The sequence below is a fragment of the Bombina bombina genome, chromosome 1 (assembly GCF_027579735.1).
Source record: "Bombina bombina isolate aBomBom1 chromosome 1, aBomBom1.pri, whole genome shotgun sequence".
Lineage (NCBI taxonomy): Eukaryota > Metazoa > Chordata > Amphibia > Anura > Bombinatoridae > Bombina > Bombina bombina.
Window position 1 is genome coordinate 627079535 of NC_069499.1, and position 22016 is coordinate 627101550.

Consider the following 22016-nt stretch of genomic DNA (forward strand, 5'->3'; position numbering starts at 1 on the left):
TCCAAAATAGAGGGCACATTATTGTGGGGGGGGGGGGGGGGGGAGGAGGTGGTATTCTAAGTGTTTTTAAGCAAGAAATGCCAAAGAGCTACATATCGCTAAATGGGTAGGGTAAGCTACCGTATCCTGAATTATAGTAAACAGGTTATATATAAGAGCTGAGAATAGGGGTTAGAACGAGCTCAGACAGCCATCAATATAGTGTCTAGTGCTGACTATACTTGTTAGATGAAATAGAGTGAATAAAGTTACCAATATAGGAATATATGAGAGTAAGTATATACTGGACATTCGTGCAAAGCTCGCAGGGGACCCTAAGTTGAGTATAAACTTGCCAACTTAGGCTAAACTTACCTAGGTACACCAAGTTAATTGAGGCATTACGGAAAGCCAACTAAATAAACCTCTTGCTGAATGTGAGGTGCAAGTAATGTAATGATCTGTACCCTAGACCCAGATGCATAAAAAGCAAAGTACTAATTAGTAAGTGAGTGGTGTGAGCAAGATATAATTAACAACCCTCAACACACTTAGACTTCAGTTGGTACCGAGGAATAAGGTATTAGGTAAGTAGGGATAGGTAAGGGCGAAGATACTTAATTAAACCACTGACCAATTCTATCATAGGATCAGGGATGTCCTATCTCCCGGATGTGGGCCCACCATCCAGAAGCAGAAAGGCCATAAATGATTAACACCAAGGGAAGGAGATTATGACTCCTGAATTTTGGATTGAACTAAATTTGGTGCATGCGCGTGACACCCCAATTTAAATGGCTAAAATCACGGGGAGGGGTCGTTCTCATACCTAACAGCAACCCTCAGGCCTGTGTAGAGGAAGTAATAGTGCATTATGAAGTTAAACTCGAGTTAGTTAACCCCAGGGCTTTTGATAATGACACATAAGCCTAGTGGTAAATTTAAATATAGCGGTATACGGAAAGAGGCTTATTAGTCGGGGTGTTAAGATGACCAATTAAACAGACGAATTGAGGATCAGTTTAGATCTGAGTCTATATAAGGGCCCCAGAGGCAAATATTTCGAAAGGTAAAAACAAATGCGGTAAATTTACAACAAGGTAATTTGTAGAACCCCCTAATGATATGAGCTATGAAACCTCTAGGTATTGTATAAGATATAACTCAGGTAAACATGTATAATATAAACAGTATCAATAAACAGAATTGCATGTCTGAAACCTGTAGATGAAATAATCAACTAACTCAAATATATTGGCTATTGTTTCATGAAACAAGAACTGCTATTAACTTAGTTAACCAGCTTCATGGTAACTCCAGCACAATGCAAACATCATGTCTTCATCATTGTAGAAACATGGTCTCATAGATTGCAAAGGGCCATGGATAGGTCATATTGTCTCTCAATATTAGTTATTACTGTTATCTGCTTGTAAAGGGCAGTCCTGGTGGAAATGTAGCTTTGCTTCGAATGTAAGTGGTATAGGAAGTTCTCAAGATAATTAGAGCTTTGCAAATGGTAATATACGTCTGTAAAGCTTAAAACAGTTTAGTCTGAACTGTATACATATTATGATGCTGGGAGACTGCTAGCTGTAGCATATAAAATGTTGGAGACATTATAGAATAACATGTGCTAAGCCCTGCAGGTAGGGAGAAAGAAAACAGTAAAGACAGCAACCATAGTATGTTAACAATAACTCAGTTCCAGTAGCTGTAAACAGACTGTCAGCATAGGATTCAACTATGTCTATCCCACTCCCACTTTAAGGTGATGAGGAGAGTCTCCCCAGCTCTCAGCATATTGGGGCAACCAGTCTCCGCAGCCTCCTGGTTTGGATATTGGGAGCAAGTTCCATACCTGTGCAGCCTTTTGGCAAGTAAGAGGTCCGAGATCCGGATCCAAGACCTCAGACCTCAACATCTCCATCATTGCCGCAGCTCCTAGTTTCACTCCGCTATCAAGCGCTGACAAACCAGCGGTAGCTTGTATTGCTGTGTGCACTAATGGCCGTTGCTCAGACCCCTGACAAATTGAGCTGTCATTAGCTCTCGCGGTAGAATCAGGAGTGCGCAATAAGTGTGAAGACTCCGGTGCAGCTCCACTAGCTCCCACGCCGTCAGCGGTGTATAAGCATTTTTCTGGCCAAACTTCATTACCAACTGCAGGACCAGGCGTATTGGTTAAGGCGGCTGTAAACGCATGTTGATACGCTTCCAGGAGTTTGCCAATTTCAGATAAAATCCAGTGAGCGCTCTCCATTGTGAGCTGTACCGTCCTTCCACGTGGTCATAAATATGGCCGCTGTCTGTACAGACTGTATTCAAGCCACCAAGCTCATTGTCAGGTTATTGCGTTGGCCCATAAAAGCGGCCCCTTCTCCAAACTGCAGTCAAGGTATTAGCCTATATGTTCTTAGGACTTGATTTGCATTATAATAGGCTCTTTATGCGATTTTGGGGCATTTAGAGCCGGAGCTCTAAAAACATGCGTCTAGTCCTCTAGGTTGCTGGCTCCGCCCCCCGACAGCTTTTTTTTATAACTTTGGCGAGCGTATTCAGGTCCACGTCGGCGATGTGAGGCGAGCTTAGGCGGGCGTATTGGGGCCGGCGATGGCAGGTACGTACAGAGCTTGATAACTAGAGGCCTTACTCTTCACCCACAACCTGTCACCTCTTAACCCATAACCAGTCACTCCACATATTCTATTTGCCAACACCTTTGCAATACCCTTATAGTCAACAATCAACAATTTGATCATCCTCCCATTCCTCAAATATCTTTTCTCACCCTTTTAAAATAACAAAACAATCAAACCTTTCCTCATTGATACAGGCAAACCATTAATTTTCAAAACAAACTTACAAACATCCAACATATTCACCCCAATCAAATTCCAAAAACAAGTATACAATTCAACAGGCAAACCATAACAATTAGGTACCTTCCCATTCTTAAAACTCATAACAACTTCTGCAATCTCATCCAAACTTACATTCCCTTCTAACAAATCATTATCATCTTTTCCCATCTTAAACGGATACTAAACCCAATTTTTTTCTTTTGTGATTCGTATAGAGCATGACATTTTAAGCAAATGTCTAATTTACTCCTATTATCAAATTTTCTTCGTTCTCTTGGTATCTTTATTGGAAAAAGCAGGCATGAAAGCTTAGGAGCCGGCCCGTTTTTGGTTCAACACCCTTGATAGCGCTTGCTGATTGGTGGCTACATTTTTAAAAAGCCGGCGAAACATGTAAAGGGGAGCTGCGGATTCTGTTGGCACTCTACAAAAAGCTGATAATAATAAAAGGGGAGAGGGAAGCAGGTTTACTTGTCATGTACCAAGCACTAGTTTACAATGAAAGATGAATTTAAAAAAAAAAATAATATATACCACAGTATATACTAAATACAATAGATATCTAACAAAGCTGTCTTTTCCTTGTTTACTTGCCATGTAGCTATTGTATTTTACTCTACTTAATAGGAGGACATTATTACAGATGACATATATAGAAGTGTATTAGAACCCTTTGCAGTTAAGAGGAGGAAAACATGTATAAGCATATTTATGCAATATTCATATTTAATAAAGTGTTATACTGTGTATTTACTGTAAATATTTCACATTCCAATGTTCTTCACATAGAAGAATAAGTTCTAAGTATTTATAAATATATATTTATATATATATATCTATACCTAAATATAATCATGTATATATATATATATATATATATATATATATATATATATATATATATTATATACAGTATATAGGTATAAATATATATTGTACCAAAACACCATCAAATATATATAGAAAAGAAATATGTATTTGTGAATAAATAGAACATAGTCTGCTATGTAAAGTCATAGAGGGGAATACGTGAATGCGCATGCGATACTGTAAGTTCGGCTTGTTGTGCTTGCCGAGTTAGCGTGACAACAAAAACAGTTTACTTTAAACTCATAATACAAGCGCAACCCGACTAACTTAAATAACACTCCACTCATAACCTAGCTTTTTGTGTTTAGTGGGGGATTTTAATCTCACATTTGTCGCATAATTTAAAAATTGTTGGTTTTTCAATAGGAAATCAGCTTTACCCAGCAGCAATTCAGAACCTAATCCCAGGTGATAAGTGGCAAATACCATGAAACAGCAGTCTTGGGATGGTTCTGAATTGCCATACTAACTCTGGCTAAGATTAAAAAAAAAAAAAATATGCAGCAATGCTATGTCTTAAAGGTAATCTGCCTAAAAGCAGATTAAAGTAAAAAGGTGAGGTATTGTGAACCTATTTTGCATATTTTACCCAGAGTCCTTTGCTCTATAGTAAACAATGTATCTAGAGGTTTTTTGTGGGGGGAAAAGTCTTTGACTTGTCTAGATTTGTTAATGGCCTACACAATGAGTTAGTTTCTCTATCTTTGACAAATATATACAATGGGATGGGGTCAAAAATAAAGGAACAAATCTTGGGGCCATTGGGATAGTATAAAGAAAATGTCCCCTAGGCAGTTGTTCATGTTACCTAATGAGAAACCTTTATCATATATATTTTAGTAAGAACAGACTATACATTTTCTTTTGGGGGGCTTGGCCCAGGAGGCCAGGATTTCAGGATATCTTGTACTGAGAATAACTGGTTAATCAGTGCCTCAGACTGGAATACACTCAACTATTTGCCTTGTGTGTGTGTGCCCTGAGGGCATGGCTTCTTTAATAATACATCAGGTCAACACTGTTTTGCATTGTTTTATTTGCTTTGCTGATGTTTGACATTTTTTAAACAGTAAACTTTTGTGGTTTGCACCCCAAGGACTTTTTTTTTAATTTTTTGACATTTTGTTATATTACAGTTGGGAATGAAAATGAATTTTACTGTCAAATGCTTCCTTTTATTAATAATCACATACACATTTTTTAAAGGTGCAAACATTTTATTTATTTTGACACAAGAGTTAATCAGACATAAGAAAACTGAAGCATGTTCATTGCTTAAGTATTCTCCCCATAATTCAATATGTCTGATTAAATATTTTTTGCAATATTTTTCTATTCATCTCATTGAAAAATCAAAATGATTAGTGATGTATTTTTTTTAAAGCGAATACCCCCTCTGTTTCTTCCTTTCATTTAACCAAGCTTTGTGGAGCTATCTAAATTGTGGACATTTTCTCCTCTACTAGCGGTGGAACTATGTAGTTCCTCCTAAATTGTCATTGGTGGCCTACCCATGTACTCATTGGCTAAGTGTTTGGTTTAAATCAGAAGCTTTCTCTAGACATAGCAGTGAATCTGCTTCTATATTATGTTATTAATATTGCATTTAACAGTGTTCCAGAGAATGTCCAGTGCTTAGGACAAAGATGGCCAACTTCATAACCCACAGAGTCAATATTTTTAAAGCCTAAAGGCAGCATATAGTGCATATGTTTATGATTATTTAACACACAAATAATAATATACTTCCTAAACATTTTAAGTGGCACAGGGGAGTTAGGAAAGGCTGCAGGGTACCCTTAAACATATTCTCTCCTTTAGGGGTTCTTTTGAGTTTTGGCCACCAACAGCACAAATTTGTATTTCTGCCTTTTCCTGGGGCCACAAAAATTATGGCCAACATTCTTTGTTCTGCTTTTTCCCTGGGAAAGCAAAGACTAGTACAGTTGTCAATCCCTGGCTTAGGATAGTGCTTATAATTCAGTTACAAGTGGAACACATACAGGACATATATTGAAAGCTACTTGCTCTTCATTAAAATCATGTGACACAACTTAAATTGAAAAATTGACACCACTATTCCATCCTCATCTTAAATAATTGACTCTGTTATAAAATATATAAATATATATATGGTATAATAAACACAGACCATTTTTGCCACCAGATATAACAGAGGTGCAATCAATATTTCCCAGATTGTTAATTGTAGTTAATTAAAAAAGACAACATGATTGTTTTTTTAGTAACAACATCATGCAGATCAGTCAAAGAAAACCAAGATTAAATCTATTTTTTTATTCCAAACTGTAACATAAAATGTCTGAAATGCCTTAGGGATGAATATGTATACAACTCATTGTAGCTGTCATTTAAGTGAAGTTAGACTAAATTTAGAACATCTATTATTAAGACTACTTTTTTTTCTCTGGCTCAAAACACTAGTGAGTTTTTATTTCTGTTAGCAGATTTCATCCAAAAACTCAAATAGGTCTAAAATTATTGCGCACACAAACTACAATTCTTTTGAAAGTCATAAAAATGTGTTATGTTAAAAACTTCAATTTTATCCATATGTTTGTGTAATGTTTACTCTTATTTAATTGAGCATAATTACACAATTGTATGAACGGAATACAATACAAATAAGAATTGTTTATAACTATAACATGGGACATTTCCTAAGCCGCCATTTCCCTGGTTAATTGAACAATTAAACTAAATAAAATAAAAGACAGAAGCCTTATCTATATGAAAAATAACAAGACTTGAGAACAACATTTGGAGGAATTATATGAATAACTTTATTTACATGTTAAAAACTATTGGACATATTTTTTTTTAACTATTTGGGGTAACAAAAATCATATGTATACATATAGATTCATATATACAGTATATATATATATATATATATATATATATATATATATATATATATATATATATATATATATATATATATATATATAAGTGCATTGGAGCCCTTTTGCCATTAAGTAGATGAAAACATGCAAAAGCATATTTATGCAATATTAATTTTCAATAAAGGCTTTAACTATATATTTAGTGTAAATATTTCACATTCCAATGTTCTGCACATAGCAGGATACATTCTATGTATTTGTAAATAGATATTCCTATATATCTATAACTATATATATATATATATATATATATATATATATATATATATATATATATACTGTATATATGTGTGTGTGTAAAGCAAATTCCACACTCACTGGATTTATATCAATGTGTAATTTATTGCTGTGATGTTTCGGAGCCAAACTGCTTCTTCTTCAGACCTACCATATCACATGAAAAATGAAACATAATATACCCTCAAATGCCCCCCCTCCAACAAACAAAATTGCGCCAAAAACAGTTACCATAGTGATGGTACATAATCATGCAATCATAAACAACAACAATGTAATGTGATATACAATAGTGGTGAAAGACAATATGTTCATATAAGTTTTTAATCATCTACAGTGTGCATGTTTAAAACACCTAATGGATCCGTTAAAAATATGCAAAACATTCATAGTAAAACCTCATAGTAGCATGTAAAACGCCTGAGTCATAATGCTTTAACAGTTAATAGCTTTTGACACCTATCAAAAACTATCTTATATCATTGCTGTACAATTCACTACATATGGTGTATTCCACACCAGTGCTATATTGTTAACCTTAGCATAGCGCTGTAATAAAATCACACTGACCGCTAACCTATGCTCAAGGCTATGTTCCTAATCAGATTTTTAGGTGGCGGACTGCAATCATTCTGATCAGATATGATTGGAATGATTGACACCCCCTGCTAGCTTGGCCGCCAATGTGCAGGGGGCGGCATTGCACAAGAAATGCTTGTGCAATGTTAAATGCTGTCAGCGTATGCTGTTGGTTTTTAGCGATGTCGGGCGGACATGATTCGTTACAGCGAATCATGTCCGCCCGACATTTGATAAATTGACATAGCACAAAAGTAGCAGTCGCACCACAATATCCTTAATCAGAAGTTATCTTTATTTCCACATAGTGGGAGCCAGGCTCCCACTATGTGGAAATAAAGATAACTTCTGATTAAGGATATTGTGGTGCGACTGCTACTTTTGTGCTATTTTACTTGGAGGACCTTTGCAGTGATCCTATTGCAGTATGCACACAGCTGAGGATTGACGTGCTGGATTTTGAACTGTTTCTTCTCATTTGATAAATTGACCCCATAGACTCTATTGCCCTTGTAAAGTATCTTGTCCCACAGCCATGTGCTGTTATTTCAAAGCTGATGAGGTGGCTTCATTTTTATTTCTCTTTTAATGGTTGCTAGTTTCCTTTAATGTATATGTTAGAATGTTATAGAGTAAGTTTTTCTTTCTTTTTAATTTGTTTTGTTCTGTAAGGTTTTGAAGGTGTTTTTGTGATGTAGATGTCCTTAACAGTGGAACTAGTTTTATACACCGAGAAGTGAACACTTAGGGGCATATTTATCAAGCTCTGAATGGAGCTTGAAGCCCCGTGTTTTTGGAGAGCCTGCAGGCTCGCCAGAAACAGCAGTTATGAAGCAGCGGTCGCAAAGACCGCTGCTCCATAACCTGTCCGCCTGCTCTGAGCAGGAGGACAGACATCGCTGGAAATCAACCCGATCAAGTACGATCGGGTTGATTGACACCCCCTGCTGGCCGCTGATTGGCCGCGAGTCTGCAGGGGGCGGCGTTGCACCAGCAGATCTTGTGAGCTGCTGGTGCAATGCTGAATACGGTGAGCATATTGCTCGCAGTTTTCAGCGAGGTCTGTCGGACCTGATCCGCACTGTCGGATCAGGTCCGACAGACCTTGATAAATAGAGGCCTTATAATATTAATGACAAGGGGTCGGTACAAATATTTATGAATTATGCAATTTTTGAATTGCAGACTTTTTCCCCACCAGGCATCAGTTACAAAAATAGTTTTTGTTGTTGAATATGAGTTAGCTGTGGGAGTGGCTACTCACCTGATATAAATAAGGATGTCTGGTAGGCCTCATCCTCTTTCTGCTGTGCATCGCAGCATCCAAGAGTATTTTCCTAGCTGTCAGTATACAGCATGCTGCGTGGGAGATGGATAATGCTTGTTGGTTGTCAGTGCCACCACGGAGATGAGAAACCGTCTGATTTATCTAAATAATCTGCAAGAAATCTAAGTATAAAGTAGAGTCCTGATATTGTTCCCCTTTCTCCCGGTGCTGAGTTTCCCCTCTTTTCCAGGCCTGTACCTTGGTGCTTCCTTCCCTGTTTTGGCATTGCAGATGGAGAAGCAGAGTTCCTGTAATTCTAGTTCAGAGGTGATGGTGATGGAGCATTTTGAAAGATCTACGTATGCACCTGGGATGTCTGGAATACAGGAGGCAAGGCTGCAAGCAGTAGCCTTAAGTTCAGCAGTGTCTGGTGAGTCCTCTGTGTTGCACTCCACATACATTAGGGGGGCACTTCTTTCAGTGACTCCAGCTCAGAAAGCAAGGCTGCGCAGTGCTTAAGCAAAGGGCATAGGTGCATGTTTAGAATGATTAAGAAATTGGTGGATAGAAAGGAAAGGGACAGCCCACTGAGCTAAGAGTGGGGTCAGAAATGGTTACACCAATGCCAATTGTAGCGGGGTCTACAGGGAAGGCTACTGGTTCCCTGGATGGTAGGGTGATGGTTTAAGGTAAAACTTATCCCTGTGTCATGCATTCCTGGCACATACATTTAAAGAAAAAAAGTGTTTAGAAAGATACAGGAAGGAGAGTACACTAATATTTTGAACTTTCTACCGCCTGAAAGAAATGGCAGTGGATTGCACAGGCCCCAAAAGGGTTAAGATGCCAGACACATACGAGAAATGGCAGGGGTGCTTCTGTGTGTTAGCCTCCTGTTATTTAGAACTTTGGCCCAGCCAATCATTTTCTGTAGATTATATGGATGCGGAGGATAGAATCACACAAGCTTTAGGCTAGTGGCATAGAGAGACTATGACATGGGTTTTCATTTAAAGATGGTGGGGAACCCCTTGTTGAGTTCTGGCACAATTCATATGCATCTTTGGTCACAACTGGACCCTGAGAGGTCGTCTTCTCCACAACCAGGTACTAGTTTCAACTCTTTCAAGCCCACCCCTCAGCTGAGGAGAGGCAAGAAAAGCAATGTGACAGAGTGACGGCTTGCTCATTTTTTCACATCTGCATGTATTGCGGGGTCCGCATCCCAATTCTTATTACAGTAAAAAACAAACAGGGAATTCTTAAGTGATACAGTTGGATTTAAGCCTACTATGGGTCCCCATGCTGCTGAGGGGGGAACACCAATAAACCATGGTTAACAAGTTATGTGGATTGAGCCACAGTGGGGTTGCTGCAAGGGGAAGTTGCTGAGTGTTTTTTTATTCCAGGAATGGGTTGTTGTGCCTCTTTTTATGGCAGTTTGAAGTCCACCTATGATCATCCTAAGGTGGTGAGGGAGAAACTTCAGAAGGAGGTAGCTCTTGACCAAATTGCAGGCCCATTCTTGTCTGCACCCTTGCCAGATTTGGTGGTTTCCCCATTTGGTGTAGTTCCAAAAATAGAACATGTAGGCTTGTACAACATCTACCCTATCTTAACCCCTTAGTGACCACAGCACTTTTAAATTTTCTTACCGTTAAGGACCAGGGCTATTTTTACATTTCTGCAGTGTTTGTGTTTAGCTGTAATTTTCCTCGTACTCATTAACTGTACCCATACATATTGTATTCCATTTTTCATGCCATTAAATTGACTTTCTAAAGATACAATTATTTTCATCATATCTTATAATTTACTATAAAAAAATTATAAAATATGATGAAAAAATTAAAAAAACATACTTTTTCTAACGTTGACCCCCCAAATCTGTTACACATCTACAACCACCAAAAAACACCCATGCTAAATAGTTTCTAAATTTTGTCCTGAGTTTAGAAATACCCAATGTTTACATGTTCTTTGCTTTTTTTGCAAGATATAGAGCAATAAATACAAGTAGCAATTTTTTTTTCTCAAAATTAGCGATAGTTACATTGTAACACTGATATCTATCAGGAATCCCTGAATATCCCTTCACATGTATATATATATTATTTTTTAGTAGACAACCCAAAGTATTGATCCAGGCCCATTTTGGTATATTTCATGCCACCATTTCACCATCGAATGTGATCAAATAAAAAAAATCTTTAACTTTTTCACAAACTTTAGGTTTCTCACTGAAATTATTTACGAAAACAGCTTGTGCAATTATGGCACAAATGGTTGTAAATGCTTCTCTGGGATTCCCTTTGTTCAGAAATAGCAGACAATTATGGCTTTGGCATTACTTTTTGGTAATTAGAAGGACGCTAAATGCCGCTGTGCACCACACTTGTATTATGCCCAGCAGTGAAGGGGTTTATTAGGTAGCTTGTAGGGTTAATTTTAGCTTTAGTGTAGTGTAGTATTTTAGGCTTTTTTTTTTTATAAAAAAAATAAAGCCATTTTTTTCTGTAGTGTAGCTGCCCTCCCTCAATACCCTACCCCTCCCAGATCCTTTCCCCAAAAGTTATTCTTCCCTCCCTCCCTCTCCCGCCTTCCCTTTCCCTCCTGCTTTTAAATATGTGTAGTGTGCGCGCCCCTGCCCCCCCCCACGCGTGCGCCCCTGCCCCCCCAATGCAGAGAGTGGCACTCTGCATTGATGTGCTTAAAAAGGGTATTGCACGATGTCTTAATATTGAGGCATTGTTGCAATACCCTGAAAGCAGCTGGAAGTGATCAGGATTGCTTCAACTGCTTGAAACCCCAGAGGACGTGCCCGTCCTTGGTCCTTAACGACCACTTTTTGTAGGACGTGTCTTGAACGTCCTTGGTCGTTAAGGGGTTAAAGGCAGTTTGGTAAATGATTGATCCCGAGCTTAGCTTAGTTCCTTATCAGTCATTTGTTGCAGCAGTAGAGTCAGTGAGATCTGCAGGGAGAGGGGTTTTGATGGCAAAACTGGATTTCGAGTCAGCGTTTAGGCTTTTACTGATGCACCCATCTTCCTTTCATTCGATGGGTTGATGCTCCATTTCCTGTGGGTATTTTGAACATTTTTTAGTTTGTTTTTGCACTGGGTGATAGCAACAGTGGGGGGTAGTGATATGTTGGTGCACTATATTGACATTTTTTATTCGCTGGTGGCCCTTAAGTTATGGTGAAAATGAATCTGTAACAGTAAGGAAAAATCTAAACAACTGTGTGCACCAGAAATACTTCAATAGGTGAAAAAAAAATAAGTACACAAATAATATAAAATTGAGTTCCAAATAAGGGTAGGTGCTATGGTAATAATGAAGACTGCTATGAAGGACTTTGGGATGCCTTTGGCCTGTGATAAAGTGCAGGGCCCCTGTACGTGTCTTACATTTCTCTGGACTGAGAATTATTTAATTGCCATGCATTGTCATTTACTGAAGGAAAAGGTAGAACATATGCTTGAGGAGGTGAGAGTGGCTACTTCTTCCAATTGGATTGAAATCCACAACATTCAAGTGTTGTTGGGCATTTTGAACTTTGTCAGACATGTCATTCCTACGACTCGAGTAGGATATTTAACTAAAGTCTAGTATTTCAGTTGAGAGGAAGTAGTCATTTCAAGAGTAGGGTGTGTATAAAAGATGAGCTGAGGTATGACTTGGCTGTATGGGAACGTTTCTTGTTTGAGTTCAATGGGGTGAGATTCTCTGGTGTCTAACCAGATTTTGCATCTGTTCACCAATACTGCTGGATCCCATGGATAAGGCGCATACCTGGATGGTGTGGTGTGGAGTACGGAACCATGGCCAGCTGAGTGGGTATGCATGAGATTGATCAAGAATCTGTGTCAGTTAGAGTTGTTCCCCTATTACTGTTGCAGTGGAGTTGTGTAGTGATTGGCTGTGTGATAGGGCTGTCACTTTTTGGACGATTATCTTGAGTGTTGTCTATTCTGTTAATCATTTGTCTTCATCTTCCCCAGTTGTGGTATGGTATCTCCATCACTTGGTGTTGCGCTGCGCATATTTGTGGCACTAAGATTACAAGTGGGGTGTTATTTAGCCCTTTCACTCAAGCGTTGACACTAATTTAAAAAATTCTACAAAATAATAAACTGAAAAGCGGTGCATGCATATGCATTCATTTCTTGAGGGAAACCTGTTTAAGTCTTCCAGAGATTTGAGACTGGGACAGAGGTTTATGTTTCAGCTAGACAATGACCCTTAGGGGCATATCCATCAAGCTCCGAATGGAGCTTAATGCCCCGTGTTTCTGGCGAGCCTACAGGCTCGCCAGAAACAGCAGTTATAAAGCAGCGGTCACAAAGACCACTGCTCCATAACCTGTCCGCCTGCTCAGAGTAGGTGGACAGACCGGCGGAAATCAACCCAATCGAGTACGATCGGGTTGATTGACACCCCCCTGCTGGCGGCCCATTGGCCCCGAGTCTGCAGGGGGCGGTGTTGCACCAGCTGGTGCAATGCTGAATATGGCGAGCGTATTGTTTGCCGTATTCAGCGAGGTCTGGTGGACCTGATCTGCACTGTCGGATCAGGTCCGCCAGACTTTGATAAATTGGGGCCTTAGCGTACTGCTAAAGCAACACTTCAGTGGTTTAAGAGTAAACAATTAAATGCCTTGGAATGACCTAGTCAAAGCCCAGACCTCAATTCAATTGAGAATCTATGGTATGACTTAAAAATTGCTGTACACCAGCAGAACCCATCCAACTTGAAGAAGTTGGAGCAGTTTTGCGTTGTAGAATGGGCAAAAATCCCAGTGGCTAGATGTGCCAAGCTTATAGAGACATACCCCAAGAGAGTTGCAGCTGTAATTGTTGTAAAAGATGGCTCTACAAAGTACTGACTTTGGGGGGGTGAATAGTTATGCACGCACAAGTTTCCAATTTGTTTGATATTTCTTGTTTGTTTTGTTCAAATTATACAAATTTTAATTCCAGGTTGCATGCGAAGGGGGGGGGGGGTGAATACTTTTGCTATGCACAATATATATATACACACACACACACAAAGGTATATATATTATCTATTTAAAAATACAAAGAACATTATCCGCTTTATAAAGAACATTGGAATGTGAAACTTTTACAGTAAAATACATTATTAAAAATTATTATAGAATTATTATTTAGACACATATATATATTATAGCCCTTTGCAGTCAAATACTTGGCCATATACCATATATCTTTGAACACTTATAAATAATTTTCATTAATATTTATGAGAATATTTTTTTTGAGTGTAACAGTTTATTTTAATGTATTTATGTTGAATTTTAACCCTAATGCTTTACGCAAAGGTATTCAGTCATGCTAATCCTATGCATGTTAAATTCGATTGCAGTTGTGCAAACGCATTTATTTTCAACTTGCAATATATGTGCAAATTAATGTGACTTTTATATTGCTATACTGCACTTGTAATAAATTTAGCTCACACTTGTTATCTAGCCTTTAGATGGGAACAGTTTAGGCAATTTGCTTCTGGTGCGAAGGCTGACGGTTTCCCTTGTTCATCTTTTCTCTGGCAGCTGCCCTTGATTCCGGCCTCTTTGGCTCCATCGACTTTGCATTGAAATGTTCTTCACTGGCAAGAATTGGCACTGTTTTGTCAAGTTGAAGGGATGTCTGCTAAATATCATTCACAGGTAAAGCTTTTGGAGTGGTTGGCAGCATTGAGGGTAAGAGGCCTTAAGAAAGAGTCTGTGCAGAATCATCTGGCGGCTTTGCCATTTTTCGGTAAGCTTTCCCAGTGGGCGTATTATTTAAACTCCTCTTTGGTCAAACAGGTTTTGAGGGGTTGGGCTTGAGCTGAGGGTGTTCTTGCAGATTCCAGGGAGCCTATTAGTGTCTTGCCCTTAAAGGTTTTGATGTGTGTGAGCCTAAATATTAGTTATTGCTGTTTAGGGCAGCATTTGCACTGGCTTTCCATGGTGCGTTCTGCCTTGGTGAGCTGGTTACGCCAGGTTGAACACAATAGGTTAGCAGAAGAAACAGTTTTGCTTCATATTCCATGTTCTAAAATGGACCAGCAATCTAGGATTAGTTGGCTAACTTTGCAAAAGGCAGAAGATTGTTCTATTTGCCCAGTGGTAATATTGTCTTGCTATTTGAAGGAGTGGGGTCATAGTCCAGGTCAGCTTTTATTGCATCAGGATGGCAGTTTTGTATCATGTTTTTAGTTTTCCTTTAGAATGGATGCATCTATGAGTGCCGCAGAGTTAGGTTGGTCTGCTGATAAGATCAAGGCTTTGTGGCGCTGGCAATCTTACAGATATAGGTTGTATGTGCAGGCTTTGCAAAGTTAGTAATTGAGGCTGGGAGGAGGCTGTGTTGGTAGTTGTTTTTTTTTTTTTTTTTTTAACAATGTTTTGTTTTGTAGGCTCGAGCCATGGTCCTATTAGAATCTGGATAGTGGGGTTTTCGTTTATCCATTGGCATCCATTAGGGCACTGGCTATCCCCGATGGCAGTCAACTGGGATTTCACCCTTTCAGAGCTTGGGTGTGCTGGCTAGAGTGCAGAGGTCTGTGCTGATCTGAACCTCCAATCATTGCTTCAGGATGCCCATAAACGTTGGGCCAAGCCACATATTGTTGTTATCAATCTGGGTGACAATGAATTAGGTTATGGACATGATCAAGATCATGATAGCAGATATCAAGTAGTTGTGTGCTTGTTTGCCTGGTGTAGTGATTGTATTGTCCAATATTGTCCCGAAATTGAAGTGGAGGCATATGGTGTGCCATAAAGCTGTTTAAAGTAAGGAAAAAATATTAACAAAAAGTTGGGTAGGTCCATGAGGGAGCTCTCAGGTTTTGTAATCCAACACGGACAGCAACATCAAGTGGCAGTGCTCTGTTTTGTCTTACTTGTTTAATGCCAGCATGATACTTGTTCCCTAACCTAGCAACAGGTAGCTTTATCATTTTCAGACACCAATACAATGTGTTAAACACAATGTCGCTACTCATTACCTTGCAGCTCTACAACACCACCAATCATCCATGTCATAGAAGCATTATGGTAAGAATTAGTGTTAGCACTAAGGTTAACTTCCCTGGGTGCCTAAGAAGGCTTCAACACTTTAAAAAGCAATGTGATACAACTCTCTTTGTCATATAAGGAATTAAGTCTGGACCATCGTAGCAGAAAATATATCAGCAACATTATGTGATTGCGACATTTCAATTGCCAAAAAATAGCAATTGGAGATATATGGGACACAACACTGGTGCAGCTATGATGTACAGATGGTAAGACTCCAGTAGTGACCTGCTTATAAAATGAAGTGTCAAGCAGTTTTTTTCCCACATAAAATAGTGTTTATGTACTTATTACTGTTTTAAAATGGAATCCATACGGAAATAGATAAATAAATATTTTACATTTGACCATGTGCTGTGAACTAGTGCTCTCAGGCATGTTGTGCTAGGATTTTCAAAATGGAGGAGTGACTGTGTAGGTAACAAAATGGTTAATTCATTCAGAGTCTGCTCTGACCTATAAACTCTGTATATCTCTCCTAATAATAACACACATGCCATTTAACGAATATAATTCAATTCTCCTGCACTGAAAATTACCACTTAGCCAGGGAAAAAAAATCTCTTGAAATCAAACCTACAGCAGTGACCCTTCCAACTGGAGACTTATCAAATCAGAGTGAAATGCTTCACTGCTAAAAGACATCAGAGCATTCCACCCCATCACTGCTGGTGGATGACTAGGTAAAATTACCCTTTTCTGCAGACCATTCCACAGATGATATTTGAGCAGAGTATTTAAGACTGCAAGGGAACAGTGGGGTAAAATAATAATTGCAGAGTATTTTGCTGCAAGAGGTTTGCAGATCATTTCACCCAATCATTGAGGAATAAAAGTATATGTCATCATGGACTTTATTCATATGCCTTTACCACATCCCCTCAATCACTGCTAAGTAAAGATAAAGTAAAATTATTAATGTTTTCAAATAATCATATTACCAGATACCATCAGGGCATCATATCCTATTACTGGCAGGAAAGTGTAATGTAAAATGTAACAATTCTGCAGATCATCTCCTGTTAGGGACACACAGAGCATCTCACTAGCAAAGACCTGCAAAGCATCTAATAGACAATATTAGCAGAACATATAAAACTTGACTAGGTATTAGCAAAGTAAATGATAAATTATATAACTTTCATCAAAATGGTATAGCTTTGGAAAACATTACATCATTAGAAATGCAGAGCATCTGTTCCTCAGTGTCTGAGACCTACAGAGCATTTTATGACCACAGATTTTTATTGAAGCTGTGACTCTCCTTGTTGATACAAAAATTAATGTGAGATATTATAGAATACAAACTTGCTGAACACATGATTAAGAAAATGTCCATGTGCATCTTACACTCATTAAGCTGAACGTATAAAGTAATTATAGACCTGCAATTCCTCTGTTAAACAATGTATCCAATACAATGTGTTTAACTTTTTTGAATTTGGCATAGGAGCTTGCAGGATTTGAAAGCTCCACGGTAACCCGTGTATCTCAAAGTTTTTACAAATGAAAGTGCAAAAACAATAGCTTGTGCTCTTAAAGGGATAGAAATGTCCAAACTTTAATGTCCATGGGTACATTTAAATTTGAAATAAAATAATTTTTGTATTATACCTTCATTAGCAAAAATGCTTCTATCAAATGTTATTACTGTTTTCTGCAGCATACACACATATGCTGTGAGTGCCTAGTGCACCAGCATTCCAACACCACACCTTCTCAGAGAGTCAGAAGTGAATTGTATGACACAAATGAAGTCTTCACTGATGCAATACACACCACTAACAGCTCGTTGGGCAGGCATGGTGTTTGAATCCTGAACCTCTTGTCACTCTTAGCATATGTGCGTATGCCACTAAAACAGTAATAATTTTTGCTAGAAGAATTTTGCTAATAGAAGTATATAGCAAAAATGTATGCAAATTTAAATTTTGACCTTTTTATCAAAATTGGTAGTAGAGATAGAAAGTCCTGTTTTATACTGAAAAAGACAGTGGATATACAGAATGGTGTTCTGGTAGAAGTGGTAAAAGCTGAAATAGTTAGGGAAGGGAATCCATGACCTAAACAAGCATGGACATATTCTCTAACATAGCAAAGACAAAATGTTATGGTTTTATATTACATCAAATATTGTACAGACTAGGTGGGCCAAGATATTATTTTATGTGTTGTCAATTACTGGGCTATGTATACTACATCAAAAACATCTCCAGTACGCCAAGGTAACTTAGCTTCTCAAGTGACGGTATAAGGCACATTATGTCAAATCCACAAGTTGACCTACAGCCCGGCTTTATCCTGCAGAGTTTCACTCATCCTATACAAAAAAACACTGCATGACATCACTTACCACCTTCTTGTTTGAGGGACAAAAACGCCACTTGTGCTGCTTTGTACATACATTTAGTCACATAGTATATACATCTCTTAGTTGGAAAAATAGCAGATATTTTCATTTGTATGACCTCCCATGCAGTGCTGCAAAGGGTTAACTCATGTTTTGATAATGTCTCAGTAATCAGGGGAACTGGAACTTTTTACCAGTTTGATTTCCCCCACAGCCATGAACCCAAATAACAAACATCCGTGTGTGGGTCTGGGCATCGCGAGTCTGGAGCAGAGACGGCTGTTTATACGCTCAGTCTGCAGAGCTATGATTGTTTGTGAAATTAGATCCAGCAAAGTGTATATTTGTGTGCATTTATGTCAGGGCTATGCTCGGGAAGGAAGGGAGAGCAAATTCTAAAGATTTTTTTTTTTTTAAATAGTTCCATGAATAACCCACATGTGCATTGCCTCTTTTATTATTGCAAAGTTAGCCGTTCTGCAATACATTAAAGCCTGGGGCTTACCTATCCCATATAAAACAACAGGTAAAATTAAGTTCTCCAATAGCTAATTCAGTTTTGAAAAATGGTGACTAAATTAAAGGCACATTATTTGCTTATTTGGTGCTTCTACAAGAGGGAATTTTACTATGCATTACATTTTGTTTCTTGTGCTGAAAAAGAAACATTTTGTTGTTCTTATATTTGTCTGGTTCGTCACTGACCACCAATAATATTTTCTTTTTTAGCCAATGAGCTTCTATAACATGATTCAGTTGTGCACTTCCTATTATAGTTTAAAGATAAACAGCTTTCAATAAACCTGCTTTGCACACTATTTTAGCATGTCTAGTGCTGTTTTATTTGAATGATAGACATTTGTTGAAACTAATGATTTACATTTTTTTGTCAAACTGACAACAGACAACATATTAATAGTGATATCAAAGAACATTTTTTTTGTTCAAAAGAAACATGAAAGTCAGAATGGAACGTTCATTATAGCGTGTCATTTTAAGACATTTTTTTAAATTCACTTCTCTTATCAAAAGTCATTTGCAGGACTTTAACACACAGTTATTTGCAAACAATAGTGCAATAATAAAATGCTGTAACATAATAGAGCATTTTCTTTTGCACTTTTATGTGTCTTTAAAAGCATGACTGGGAGAGTCTATGGCAGGTGTTTTTGTATTCCTTTGTAGGTATTGTTAAAACTAAGTGTAAATATTATGGCCTAGATCAAGCACAGAAATATTAGCGCTAGGGTGTGTTAACATTACTTGAGTGCAATCAATATCACTTCTATTTTTGCACTCACATTACGAGTCAAAAGTTATTTTTTATCCCTCAAGAGATAGTCTAAGATGCGCTAACATCTACATGTCCCTCACATAGTGTAATTCTATAGGTATATACAGTAAATTTATGCCACGTAACGCTTGAGCATTAAGCTGAAGGTGCGCTAACCTAAATTCTACAGCAGTATCTTCTTGGATTGCTCTCAAGTTCACTTAACTCACCAATTGTAATATGAGTGTGATAACAGTGCTCCCTGTGCCATCAATTAAAAGTTATAGGGGGATATTTATCAAAGCGTTCAATCTCAGTGCATTTGACGGCGTCAAAACGATTGCCAGACATCACCAGACATTGCTGACGCGGATCCACATACAATGCCCTTATTTATAAAAAAAAAACATCAAAAACACACGCGTCAAGTACGGCGTGATGAGCATCGGACTGTTGTTAACTAACAGTCATCGATGTCGCGTTTATTCAGGTTTTTCCCAACTTTATTTATACCATTTCATTACTGTCCATGAACAAGCACATTTCTCTAAAGCTAATCTTTTATTTTTCATTTGTTAATGTCCAAGAAATAGCTAGATTTATACCTCAACAAACAATTTCTCATAGAAAGTTATTTTTATATTTATTTGTTATACAAAAAAAAACTGTTATATGATACTTTCACATAAATTAATGTGTATTTGTATTTCTAGAAGTAATGATATGCATTTATCTTATTTTTTTTTTTTATAAATGATTATTAATGCTAGTTTTTTATATATATATATATATATATATATATATATATATATATATATATATATATATATATATATATATATTTGCACATTTTATGCCAGTTTTCTCTCTGTACCTGTGTAACCCCTCCTGATTGCAATCTAGTTTTAAAACCACCCCTACACAGGTGTTATATATATATAAAATGACATTTCTTACTGAAAAAAAATTCAAGAGAAGGAAGAAATACATTGAAAATAGCATTATAGTAAAGAGGTGATTTTAATTTATGCTGTATCTGAATCATGACAGTTTAATGTTAGGTGGGCTATCCCTTTGAGCTATCAGCTTAAGATTATATTGAATCAAACATTAATTCGAATTTTAAAATCAAAGTCTAAAATATTACACTGTGTGTCCTAATGTCAGCATCAATGTTTATCCTTAATACTAATTTCATATATGCATAATTTCAAAGTATAATGCACAATGTAACAAATGGCACTTACAAGTTCTGATGAGTGATCAATGACACAAGTATCGAGCAATTAGATTAGTTAGTGATAGTTTAAAATGTATATTTGAATCAGATCTGCTGATGTCATAAATCATGTGATTATGCATATTCCAATCAAAAGTGGTTACAAAATTCACTATTGTGTGGGTTGTTTAGGAATTTGTGTCATAGAAGATTGCCAAGACCCTGAAACTGAGCTGCAGCACGTTGGGCAAGACCATACAGAGGTTTCACATGACAGGTTCCACTCAGAACAGGCCTCGCCATGGTCGACCAAAGAAGTTGAGTGCACGTGCTCAGCGTCATACCCAGAGGTTGTCTTTGGGAAATAGACATATGAGGGCTGCCAGCATTGCTGCAGAGGTTGAAGGGGTTGGGAGTCATCCTGTCAGTGCTCAGACCATATGCCGCACACTGCATCAAATTGGTCTGCATGGCTGTCATCCCAGAAGGAAGCCTCTTCTAATGATGATGCACAAGAAAGCCTGCAAACAGTTTGCTGAAGACAAGCAGACTGAGGACATGGATTACTGGAACCATGTGCTGTGGTCAGATGAGACCAAGATAAACTTATTTGGTTCAGATGGTGTCAAAAGTGTGTGGCGTCAACCAGGTGAGGAGTACAAAGACAAGTGTGTCTTGCCTACAGTCAAGCATGGTGGTGGGAGTGTCATGGTTTGGGCCTGCATAAGTGCTGCTGGCACTGGGGAGCTACAGTTCATTAAAGGAACCATGAATGTCAACATGTACTGTGACATACTGAAGCAAAGCATGATCCCCTCCCTTTGGAGACTGGGCCGCAGGGCTGTATTCCAACATGATAACAACCCCAAACACACCTTCAAGACGATCACTGCCTTGCTAAAGAAGATGAGGGTAAAGGTGATGGACTGGCCAAGCATGTCTCCAGACCTAAACCCTATTGAGCATCTGTGGGGCCTCCTCAAGCGGAAGGTGGAGGAGCGCAAGGTCTCTGACATCCACCAGCTTTGTGATGTCATCATGGAGGAGTGGAAGAGGACTCCAGTGGCAACCTGTGAAGCTCTGGTGAACTCCATGCCCAAGAGGGTTAAGGCAGTGCTGAAAAATAATGGTGGCCACACAAAATATTGATACTTTGGGCCCAATTCGGACATTTCCCCTTAGGGGTGTACTCACTTTAGTTGCCAACGGTTTAGACATTAATGGCTGTGTGTTGAGTTATTTTGAGGGGACAGCAAATCTACCATGTTATACAGGCTGTACACTCACTACTTTACAATATAGCAAAGTGTCATTTCTTCAGTGTTGTCACATGAAAAGATATAATAAAATATTGACATAAA